The 13288-nt window shown below is 42.2% G+C and overlaps 1 protein-coding gene across 1 annotated transcript in view; it reads left to right on the top strand.

The window, feature by feature from the left end:
• The window catches only part of SBF2 (SET binding factor 2), a 3151758-nt gene that overhangs the window by 707972 nt on the left and 2430498 nt on the right, over positions 1-13288 (top strand). The window lies entirely within an intron of this gene.

Here is a 13288-nt window from a genome sequence, read left to right as displayed (position 1 = left end):
CCAGAAGTCTTCCACACATTTAGACCAGCACAGTGTGGAACCAAAGGTGGAGGTGTCTCTGTTTTCAAGCATACCTTCAGGTTGGATAAACAGGATAATACCTTCAAGCTCATATATCTGCGTCACCATAGATAAGATCCCCTCACCATATCATGACTAGCTAGAGGTTACCATCTATTCCCCTAGAGTGTAAAAACTCTTACCTAGGCATACTAGAGGTGCTCACTATCCAAACAAACACCCTATTCATGGGTGATTTTTAACTAGAAGCAAAAATTCCCCTCGCAAGTACAGCAAATGCGCAGGCCCAACAAACTGCAGTCAAACTCAAAAATCACCGCCAGCACTGAATGTGGTTAGAATAACACAATTTTATTCAAGCATGAATCATCAGAATGGTAGGGTGAAACCCTCTAATCCCACAAAAATCCACTGTGTTATTTTAACCACATTCAGTGCTGGCCTTGATTTTTGAGTTTGGCTGCAGTTTGTTGGGCCTGTGCACTTACCCTACTTATAAGGGGAACTACCCCTCTGTAGACTGGGAAATGTACACTGCCTCAAACTCACATGCATAGTACTTCCTGGACTTTATTGACACAAACACCCTGGAACCAGAGGATCAGACATACTGGATCACCAACATGGAAGAGTGTTGCATCCCCTACCCATGTCACATCCTCAGTAGTGAGGTTGGATCAAAAAGCTGTCTCACTTGAAGTAAAAATCAACCCAAAATTCCAGCTAAACCAGTAACACTCAGGAACTATTCAAAGGCAAACTACATTCTATTAAGTGACAGTTTGTCAAAATTCAAGCCACCCCCCCCCCATCCCCAAGACCACAGCTGTCTATGCAAAATTATTCACAGTCACTATACAAACATTTGAATTGCTGCATAGAAACTGTCATACCTACCACAAGTAAACCCCAAACAAACCCTAAAAGCAAACATCACTGGCAGAATCATCACCTAAACAGGGTATAAAAAAGAAGAAAACGTGTGACTAAAATCACTAAAAGCAACTCCCTTAAAGACATACAAGAAACTAGGAGGTCTAATTAAGTCCAACAAGGCCAACTATGAAGCCAAGATAGCCTCAAAGGCTAAGGACAGTCAGAAGGCCTTCTTCAGCTACTTCCGGAATCTCAGACGTAACACAACCGTGTGCTGAACTGGTGGTGAATGGTACCATCTACACCAATCAAGGTGACATATCAAATCTACATGCTCCCCCTCCCAGTCCCACCAGATGCAATCCCCTCTGAAATCTTCCCCCATCTATCAGCAGGGATCAGGTGCTGGCAATACTTGCTAAAGTCAGGAACATTGCCTCCATGGGTCCAGACAGCATCCCCAGTTGCCTTTCGACCAGTCTAAAACATGACCTATCAGGAACACTTGAGGCACTCTTCCAACTACAGCCTTGCAACAGACTATGTTCCAAGTGAATCAAAAACCGCAATTGTCATTCCATTCCCCAAGGGTAGACCATCAACCGATCCAGGAAACTACAGACCCATCAGTCTAACAAGTCTAATATGCAAACCTACTGAATAATTTATCATGGAAATGATAAAGGACATTGGTAACCTACAGACACTGGACCCATGCCAGTTTGGCTTTGTTAAAGGAAAGTCATGCCTACTTAACCTGGTAGACTTCTTTTGAGAGGGTCACCAAGGCAGTGGACAAGGATAAAATGCACTACTGCATATCTTAACCTGGCTAAGGCATTTAGATTCATAGATTCTTACTAAGCTAACTGCCCTTGTGAGCAATTTTAAGCTTAGCCAATTATCCCTTGTGAGACTCAAACCCCGCACCTTGTGTTTGTAAGGCAAACACCTTAACCATTAGGCCACCCTCCCAACCCATTTGATACAGTATCCTGCTGAGGCATTGTTGATAAGCTCTCTGCGCTAGGCATAAACCATTGCATAACTTGCTGGATTGCTGGCTGGTTCACAGACAGGATTCAAGAAGTCAGGATTGGTAAGATCACCTCCAACAACAGACTGGTCAGCAGGGGAGTACCTCAGGGGTCCATGTTGGACCCACTTCTGTTTTCATCTGCTTCTCAGTTCTGAAGGCTAACACTAGAGGCCTTTGGCTCACCAGGTTTGCAGATTACTGTAAACTGGGAGCTACTTTAGATTCCTCCAAGACACAAACATCTTTCAAGTGGGTTTAATACAGACATGACTGGTGCCAAAGCCATGGCCTAAAACTCAGTGCTGAAACATACATTATAATGCCCTTTGGAAACTGTTGACCCAAGTTAATTATTCCATCGATAAAGCCCGTAAGAGATCTGAGAGCATATGTAGACTGCAATCTGGCCTTTGATAAGCATGTAGATTAGATAAGATAATAAGAAAATAATTCTATGTCTATCAACCTATAGGTGATCAGGACCAAGGAATTTATAGTACCACTCAGCCCTTATTAGACCTCTCGTTGACTACAATGCTGCCTTTGACATGTATATAACCAGACACTTGCAACAGCTGGAGTGCCCACAGAGGTTTCTCACCATGAAAAATCGGGGGATGAATAACGTGTCCTACATTGATCACTTAAATGCTTTGTCTCTGTATTCAGTCTCCTGCAGGCTGTTGAGGGGGGATCTTTGTCTGACTTACAGGGCTTCCTTAAACCCAGCCCTGATGGATCTGTTGAACATGTGTAAAACAAACACTAGATCCAGGGAACTGAACTTTGCTTGTGACATAAACAGAATATGCAGGAGAGACAGATGTGTGTCTCAAAGGATCCCCACACCTGTGGAATAGACTCCCCATCCTGACCATATTCAAACATAATCTTAACAGTTTGATGGGAAGTCATACATTTCCCCTGGTCTGGCCCCCATCCCCCTTATGGACAGAGGCTGTCAATAAGGCAAGTATTATCGTAACAACCCCACCTACAAATCCTTAACTACCCACCTACTAACATGACTTCCCCATGATACTTGGGACCCAAACGGTTTGGGGTACATGGTTAGGCTTGTAAGGACTCTAGAGGTCATTAGCCTAGTAACAACCTATGAACCTATATATGCATTTCTGTGTAGGGTGGTAAATTACCATAAAATATCAGTCTGCCAACAAATGTTATTTACATTACATTAGCCAAGCTATGCAATACAATGTTTTGAATAAAATGCCAGGATTTAGTGGTGAAACATTCTTGTAAAGTAGAATTTATATTGTTTCAGTTGTAGTAGGACCAGCACAAGCCTTACATTGTCTAAAGGAAGAAACTTTATTTATCACATTCATCATTTAATCAATTGGACTTCTGTTACCATTAAATCAATGTCTGATGTAGTAAGAATATTAGGATGTGACCTTTTGTCCAGTTCCCATTCTTAAACATTTGTCTGAGGATGCATCAGGACAGGTACCAATAGTTGTGCCTTAGCAGGTCCACCTAGTACTACCTAATACATTGAGTGAGGACACTTGTTATCTGGAGGGCAGGACTGGCCAAGGATTATAATGGCAGGTGCACTGGCTTTATTTAAGTTTCTAGTTAACCTTTGTGGTATGCCTTCTGTTTCTTGAACAAACTGCAGACAGTGATAGTTTCTGGATTTGGCTTGTACGTCATTAGTGTCTTCCAACTGTGCCTTTGAAATGGAGAAGTATGTACTTGCATATTTTATCAGATGCCTTTTGCTTTTATTTGATTTGTTGCAAATGAACCCGCTTATTGATAGAGGCAGTCTACTAGACCCTAGAGTTAAAATTGTTTTCTTAGTTCAGTAGCTGATACCATAGCATGTGCCCAAAGATAAGGACTTTCTAAGGAAAAAAATACAAACAAAAGAGAATTAATTCAGTGGTATACTCACCAGGGAGGGACCCCACGTAGCTCAAGTAGTACAGTGAAAATATATCTGTTATTTAGGGTAGGATCTGACAGTTATTAAAAGAAATGTTGCAAAAGTTAGTTTTAAGGTTGCTGTCTGAGGTAGACCTAAAGCATCTACAGTGGACTGCCTTGCCTTCAGGCAAATGAAACAGTTTTTAAGGATGTACAAAGTGAATTTTTATGTTGCAGATCATAGTTTTCTTGTTTTCTAAAACATTTTCCCATAATGGGTGCAAATGTTAGTTTTATGTTTTTATAATGTTATCCGGTTACCAGTCACTATCTTTAATTTAAGTCCAGTTATCCATCAGTCTGTTTTCTGTACCCACTTTCATCGATTTCAGCATTCTGGGGGCCAGATTGTCCTGGAAAGCAGTGTTGTAGAGAGCAAGAACAAGCCTTGCATGGGATGCTAGTCCTCTGCAGACAACCTGCTCTTCTAAAGTCATGGTCAGCTCTTACTCAGACACAATGTAGCCTTACCAACCAAACAATCCACCAGCATGTTTTTAGAATGAGGGAAAAAACAGCAACTTTGGCAAAAGCTGTCAGACACACAGAAAGAACATGCAAACTCCACACAGAAGTGGCGGTCAGACACTCTGAGACCGCATTGATAAGCAATGTGTTGCCTGATGCAGGTCCATGCTCTCTTATAAACTGCAACAGTGATGTGTGTGGAGCTTTGCTTGGTTGCGTGGCTGTTGATTTTGCCTAAATTGATCACATTACTGTATGAAGTTTTTTACATGCATTTCAAAACTATTCAGATTAATGATTAAACAAGTTATGCTGTAAGATTTTGCATGTATAAGTGATGAGGCACAATCTACTCCACGTTTCAGCCTTTTTCTTTTGCAGCCATAGTAGTGCATAAATTATCAGCCTTACAGCCTTACTCTCTGTGGAAGTATTCTTCATCCCATTTCATATATTTTAACCCGGACAGAATCTTTTTTTCATTAAGTGCTTGACTCTCTGGAATATTTTGAAATGTGTGAACATTACGAAACGTTGCTCCTTCTTCCAACTGATGGATTATTCTAGGTCATGAAATATGACATCAGTCACATCAGACAGCTCTGCGTAAAGTCATCATTCTTCTTGCTGTATAAACATGGAAACAAGTTAGAAAGCCCAGTAAGTTGCTTTGGTCAGATGTCAACATGTGGAGAGCCCCAGTCCCATTTTTGCATGCAGTACTTTGCTCTTTAGATGACGTCCTGAAAAAAAACTCGGTACCAGCTGGTGCAGATATTTAATGTAGCAAATCCTGTGTAAGTTAATGACAAAAATTTGAGCTTAGGATGCAATGGACTAATCTTTGTGTTTAATAAGCAAAAAACATTGCCGTCTACAAATGATGGAGTATGCTTATTGCTATATTTCAAGAAGCTGCACATCTGTTTGGCTAGATTCTGTACAAGACATGCAACTCAGTAATGCGGTGGTTTTCCTGACTGATTTTGTATGAGAAATGTTTCTCTGTCCTTGGCATCACCTGTTCTGAACATCATGATCTGCCAGGGAAATTTATTTTGCACGGTTTCTTTCGAAATGTCCTCTGGTCCCTGTTTCCACATATATATGTTTGTGTTCATGATTATGTACAACACTACAGTATGAACAGAAAATGATTGATTTTAATAATTGGCTTAGTTTGTGGTGTCATTCCAGGGGAATCCAATATTAGCATGGGAGGACACAATGGACCACTTTGTTTTGCCAAGGATGGTCTACACTTGTGCCCCCTAGGCTTTCAGATATTGGCTAAAACTTTTTCCATTCCCTTACAGCCTTTTTTAGGCAATGCTAAAATGAAAAAAAACTACCAATATAGAAAAAAAAACCTCAAAGCAACCTTAAAATGTTGCTGTTCAATGCTAGTAGCCTCAACAAGAAACTCGACACCCTACAAGCTCTCCTCACTCTGGAGAATGCAAACATGTGTGCTATTATCAAGACTTGGTTTAAATCTGCGTAAAGTACTCTGGCATCGAGAGACTACAGTGCCTTCCACACATTTAGACCAGAAGCAGCACAGACAGGGGTTAAAGGTAGAGGTGTCGCAATCTACATTAGCAGCAAATACAACTCTAGGTTGGTTAAACAGAGTGATGCCCTGGAGTTCATCCACATCCAAATCTCCATAGATAAGGTTCTCTACCATGTACTGGCCAGCAGCAGGTCACCCTGAATGATGCACAAAGTTCTCAACCCCTAACTAGAATTACTAGAACCACTTACCATCCAAACCGATACCCTATTAATGGGAGATGTTAACTTACCCCTATGTAAAACTTGGAAACATGCACTACCTGTAACTCACAGGCACAACATATCCTGAACTTTTTGAACACAAACACCTTGGACCAGATAGGGCACTTTCCAACTAGAAAACCAAATATATTGAACCTAGTACTCACCAACATAGGAGAGCATTGCACCCCCCTCCCCCTGTGTTACCTCCTCATTGGTGAAGTCAGACCACAAAGATGTCTCCCTCAAAGTAAAAATCAGCCCAGAATACCCAACTAAACATGTAACAATTAGGAATTATACTAAAACAAACTACATCCTATTAAGCGATGATTTGTCAAATTTCACAGCTCCCCCAGACCCCAAGAACACAGCTACTTATGCAGAATTATTTACAGAAACCCTATACAAACATATAAATGGCTGCTTTGAGGCTACAGTACCTACCAGAAACAAGCCCAGATCTAACACCAAAAAAAAGCACACTAGTGGAATTCTTACCTTATCAGACTATATAATAAAAGAGAAAAAGTCCTGTCCAAAATCAAAGTAACTCTCATAATGATGGGTTCTTTGATTTAACTAAACAAGAAACTAAGAGGTCTAATAAAATCCAAAAATGCCAGTTCCTACATCAGGATAGCCTCCCTTGCTAAGGACAATTTCAAGGCCTTCTTCAGCTATATAAGGAATCTTAAAGGTAGTACTTGGCAATGTGCAGAATTGGTGGCAAATGGCACAACCATTACTAACCAGAGTGACATAGCAAGTCTAGTGGCTGATAAATTTAGTTCTAACTTCACCCCCACTATCCCCTGGGAAATCCCTTCTAGCATGTTCCCTGCTCCCAAACTATCAACAGGGAGCAGCTCCTGGAGGTGCTTGCTAAGGCCAAAAACACTGCTTCAGTGGGCCCTGATAATATCCCTTGTTGCCTCCAAAGTAGCCTAAAACACAACCTAGCAGGACCTCTTGCGACATTCTTCAGCTACAACCTCACAACAGGTTATGTGCCAAGTGAATGAAAGGCCACAGCAGTCATCCCTCTTCATAAGAGTGGACCATCATCTGACCCTAGGAACTACAGACCCATCGATCTGAGAAGTCTAATATGCAAAACCATGGAAAGAGTTATCATGGAAGATCAAGGAGACTGGCCACCTACAGACACTGGACGTATCCCAGTTGGACTTTAATAGATGGTCTTGCCTACTTTAAATGGTAGACTTCTTTGAGGGGGTCACCATGGCTATGTATGAGGGGGAAACAGTGCATACCACCTACCTTGATCTGGCCAAGGTGTATGATGCAGTACCTCACTCGGGTATTGTTGACAAACTCTCAGACCTAGGCATAAGTCCGTACAAAACTCACTGGATTGCTAGCTGTCTCACAGATGGGATCCAAGAAGTCAGGATCAGTGAGACCACCTCCATCAAGAGAACAGTCACCAGCAGAGTACCTTAGCGTTCCGTGTTGGGCCTGTTTCTCTTTGTCTTGTACTTCAGAAATCAAGACCAAAGTCAAAGGATCTTTGGTTCACCAAGTTTACAGATGACTGTAAATTGGGAGCTATCAAAGAATCCCCTCCATGACACCAGCATCCTACACAAGCATCTAACACAAATGATTGATATAGAAGTCATGGATTAAAACTCACCAGCCTCAGTAAGAAGCTGAGATCCCTCATAGAATCCTCAAAAGCTAGTTATGAAAATAAAATTGCCAAAGATTCCAAAGGCAACCACAAGGCATGCTATAGTTATGTCAATAATCTAAATGGCAATGCTCAGATCTGCTCTGAGCTACAACAGAATGGCATTAAATATACTGATCCCAAGGATATTGCCAATATCCTGGCAGACCGATTTAGAGCCAACTTTACCCCCCCCTCTCACCCCCTAAAGGGCCCATATTAATACCAAAAGATTGCCAAATTCCAGTAATCACGGCCACACAGGTAGAAACCTCACTCTCCAAAGCTAAGAATGCAGCATCCATGGGACCAGATGACATCCCGGGCTGTGTACTACTTGAACTACAAAATGAACTGGCACCTCACCCAAGTGTCATGTTTAATCATAGCCTTACCTCAGGCTTCGTGCCCACTGAGTGGCGCACAGCTACAGTTATCCCACACCACAAGGGGGGATCCACCTTGGATCCCAGGAACTACCGTCCCATCAGTCTGATGAGCCTGATCTGCAAGGGCATGGAACGCATTTATCATGGAACTTAATAAACAAAGGCATTGGCAACATTCAAACCCTGGACCCCACCCAGTTTGGGTCCGTGAAGGGCCAATCTTGTCTCCTGAACCTGACTGACTTCTTCAAATCAGTCTCTAGAGCTGTGGATGAGGGTAAGGAGGTCCGCACAGACTATCTGGACCTCGCCAAGGCCTTCAACACCATCCCTCACTCTGGAATCCTAGATAAACTTACTAAGCTGGGTATAAATCCCTACGTCACTCGATGGGTTGCCAACTGGCTTACTGACAGAACCCAGACTGTAAAAGTAGCTGACTCCAAATCCAGCTCCAGACAAGTGACAAGTGGAGTACCTCAGGGTTCAGTCCTGGGACCACTCTTGTTTGGCATTTACTTCTCTGAAGTACAGGCCAACACTAAGGGACTCTGGCTAACAAAGTTCACAGATGACTGCAAACTGGGAGCCATTAATGAATCCCCAAATGATGTGGATATTCTACAAAAGGGCCTTACAGAAACAGATGCCTGGTGCCAGAATCATGTGCTCAAACTTAATTCCAAGAAATGCATAGTTATCCCCTTTGGAAAAAAACATGTACCCATGAATTACCACATAGGTGGCAGTACACTAAACATCAAAAGTGTGATGAGACTTAGGGGCACAGGTTGACAGTGGTCTCACCTTTGATAACTAGATCACTACAACAGTCAGGAAATCCTTCTATGTGGCACACCTTATCACTAAGGGCTTTTCATCTAGAAAAAAGGAGGTCATTGTCCCACTGTACTCATCCCTCATTAGACTGAGTGTAGCGCCCCATTTGGTATGTACCTCACAAGACATCTTCAACAGCTTGAAAGGCTGCAGAAATAACTCACTAAAAGAATCACAGGCCTAAAGCAGATGCCATATGCTGACCGTTTAAAAAAAGCTCCAGCTATACTCTGTGGCATATTGTCTACTCAGAGGTGATCTCTGCTTAACATACAAAGCCATGTCAAACCCTGAGCTGTTGGACATGCTCCACTTAATGAAATCCCAATCCCTCAGAGCCACATTCTCCAGGGCTCTAAACCTTGTCATTACAGTGAACAAAACATGCTGGAGGGATAGGTTTGTGACCCAGACTCTGGAATAGACTGCCCGTACATGTCAAGCAGAACACCTCCTTTGCCCTCTTCAAAAGGAACCTTGATGATTGGATGGGAGATAGAAAATTCACCCCGGGGATCTTGTCAGTCACCCTGCTAGACAGGGGTCCAGGGAAGTAAATGTTGTGGGAAGAAATATCCAGGGAATTGTTATGGCTAGGCTTGTATAGGCCCTAGGGCCGATAGCCTAGTACCAACCTATGAACCAAAGAAATGCATTATAGTGTCCTTTGGGAAAGTCTCCATCCATGCTAATTACTTCATTGATAAAATACCCTAAGAGATGACCCAATAATTAGGGATCGGAAACATGTAGACAGGAATCTGGCATTCAACCAACACGTAGACAAGATAGTAAGGAAATCATTTTATGTCGCTCAGCTCATAAGCAAGTGTATGGCATCCATGTCCGTGGAAGTAATAGTACCAATCTACTTTGCCATACTTGGACCTATCATTGAGTACAATGCCCCCTTTGGCATGTACCTAGCTAGGCACTTGCCACAGTTGAGTGCTGTCACAGGTTCTTCACCAGGAGAATCTAGAGTGTACATATCCTGTCCTACACAGATCACCTTCATGTCCTGTTTCTGTATTCAGTCTCCTTCTGCTTACTGAGAGGCAATCTGTGCCTATCATATAAGGCATCCCTAGTTCCAGCTCCGATAGAGCTCTTGTACATCCACAAAACAAACAACACCAGAAACACTATATCCAAGGACATGAACTTTGTCTGCAACATAAGTAGAACCTGATGGAGGGACTGATATGTGCCTCAATTGATTCCCCATGCTACGGAATAAGCTCCCCATGCTACGGAATAAGCTCCCTGTGCTATGGAATAAGCTCCCTGTGCTATGGAATAAGCTCCCTGTGCTACGGAATAAGCTTCCCATGCAACGGAATAAGGTCCCCATGCTATGGAATAAACTCCCCATGCTACAGAATAAGCTCCCTGTGCTATGGAATAAGCTCCTCATCTATGTAAAGCAGATCATTGAACGGGAAATTGCAAATTCACCCCCAGTCTGGCCCCCATGTCTCTGATGGACAGAGGTCTGCAGTAAGTAAATTAACCCCTAATTAACATACCCCCCACATAAGCTTTAGCTACCTCTTTACTAACATACCCCACCATGTAGGAATCCAAAGAACTCTGGGACAGAAACTAAGCTGGTTTGTACAACTAGACTTATAAAGACACTGGTGGTCATTGGTTTAGTATGAACGTATGAAACTTGGTATCACAAGTTTCAGATGTCTAATGTATATGGATATTTTTTGTTATGCTGTTTGTTCAACTCATTGCATACTTTAGTTTTTAATCCCAACCATTTTCTGTAGTGGAGATAGCATCACATGGATTATATAAAGAGTTAACTTAGTTCAGCTACTGATACAGTAGATGGTTTTCGTGCTGAAGTCTAAATGATATTTAAGGTGTGTTTAACACTAATGTATTTCAGACAAATAGAATTTATGGGCTTGGAAGTAGTTTGTTCTTTTCCCCCCTGCACTTCTGGGAAAGAACGGTTTCACTTTTCTTCTTTATAATGAATAGACAGTGTAGGTGGTGTTCCATCTCTGCATCACAGAATCTAATTGCCGTACATTCATCAATTTATGTTGTGTATTGCAGCCCCATTCTATGTTTATAGGTATTTGTCCGTACCATTCTCCTGTGATCATCATTCATATGCCTCAGTGACATATGGGTTCTGTGCCCTGCACTAACAAACACTAGCAGCTTTCTAGAGCTCAGAATCCCCTCCTCTGACTTCCTGTGACACAGGACTGGATATGCCTGTCCTCTCAGGGGAAGCCCTAACCCCTGTCACAGAAAGTCAATTATTCAGTCTTTCAGCACCAACTGAAGAAATGGCACAGTTCAAACTCCTCAGTAGCCTCCATTATAGGTTCAAAGGTGTTTTTTAGCCTAACGACCACAAGGGCCTTTTTTAAACCTATCCATGCATCCCAAATCTTTGACAAGTTCTGATAGCCTTGATAAGTGTAAGCATGTGCCTGGGAGATGAACCATTTATGGGTTACCTCTGCCCATTAGAGACAGCTGTGCCAAACTAGGGATGAATTTCCAGTTTCCCATCCAGTTGTCCAAGTTGCATTTGAATTGGGTTAGGGATGAACTCTGCTTCACATCGATGGTGAGCCTGTTCCATAGACTGGGTAGTCACTGGGATGCATGCCTATTGCTTCAGCAGGTCCTGTTTATATCACAGGTAAGATTTAAGTCTTTAAAACGGGTAACTCTGGTGCTGTTTGTTTTGTGGCTATGAAGGAGCTCCATCAGAGTGGGGTCTGACAATGCCCTGTATACCAGACATAGATCTCCCCTCAAAAGCCTATAGGAGACAGAATACAGGGATAGGGCCTTGAGGCGGTCTGCATAGGACATATTACTTACACCCTATATTCATTTAGTGTCGAACCTCTGTGGATGTTCCAGTTGCTGGATATGCCTGGTTAGGTACATACAAAAGGGTACTTGGTACTCAACGATAGGTCTGATGAATGCTGAATAGAGTGAAACAATGACTTTCTTGGACTTAGATGCCATACTTTTGTTTATAAGTTACGCAACATAGAATGATGCCCTCACCACTGGAGACATGTGATGATTATAGGCTAGATTACTATCTATGTGTGTCCCTAAGTCCTTGACTACTGGGTCAACTGTAAGGGGCGTGTTGTCAATATGATAGTTACCAGGGATGGATGACTTCTGAAAGGATACTATTATGCATTTCTTGGCATTTAATTTTAGTTCATGGCTCTGACACCAGTTTTGTCTGTGTCAGCACCTCCTGGAGAACATTTGTGTCAGTGTGAGATTCAATGACCACTCCTAATTTGCAATCATCTGCAAATTTAGTCAACCAGAGACCACTGACATTGGCCTTGAATTCTGAGAAGTAAATGCCAAAAAGGAGCTGTCCTAGGACTGATCCCTGAGGGACTCCACTTGTGACTGGCCTCTCTGTAGAGGTAGACTCCCTAATTCTAACTTCCTGGGTCCTGTATGTCAGCCAGTTGGCTATCCACTGGCTGACATATGGGTTTGTACCTAACCTCTTGAGTTTGTCAACAATACCCAAGTGAGGTATTGTGTCAAATGCCTTTGCCAGGTCAAGGTAGGCATTGTGAATATCTTTGCCCTCATCTATTGCTTTGATGACTTTGTCGAAGAAGTCCACCAGGTTGAGTAGTCATGATCTGCCCTTGTCGAAACTAAACTGGGTTGGGTCCAGAGTCTGGAAGTTTACTACATCTCTGTTGGTCATCTCCATGATAATTCTTTCCATGGGTTTACATGTAAGACTAGTGAGACTTATGGCCCACCTTTGTGCAGAGGGATGATTGTTGCCTTTTTCCGTTCATGAGACACAAAGCCTATTTGGAGGCTAAAGTTAAATGGTAATTCCAGAGGCCCTGATTACAGCTGATGGATTACAGATTCCAGACTCGGACAAGATCCCTTTGGGAACTTCCCCTCCTCTTCATTATTATATACTTTTGATTTCTTTCAACTTTATTATTATATATTTGTGTTGTAACTTTTTTATTTTAATGCTCTTGGAGTTTATCACTGCTGTTAATTTCTCCTGGAATTCTGACTTACTGTTGTGTTTGTATGTTTAATACTACTTTTAAGCGGTTATGAGGCTTTACTAGGGTGTTCTGTGACTTGTACTGGGAAGCTGAAGATTCTGTAGTGTCAACTGAACACTAGGCCTCTTGTTTCTGTTGTTTATCTGCTTCATTT

Source organism: Protopterus annectens, chromosome 17.part0 (assembly GCF_019279795.1).
Source record: "Protopterus annectens isolate FY-2018-M chromosome 17.part0, PAN1.0, whole genome shotgun sequence".
NCBI lineage: Eukaryota > Metazoa > Chordata > Ceratodontiformes > Protopteridae > Protopterus > Protopterus annectens.
Note: the sequence above shows the minus strand (reverse complement) of the source record. Positions and strands in the feature narration are given on the sequence as shown.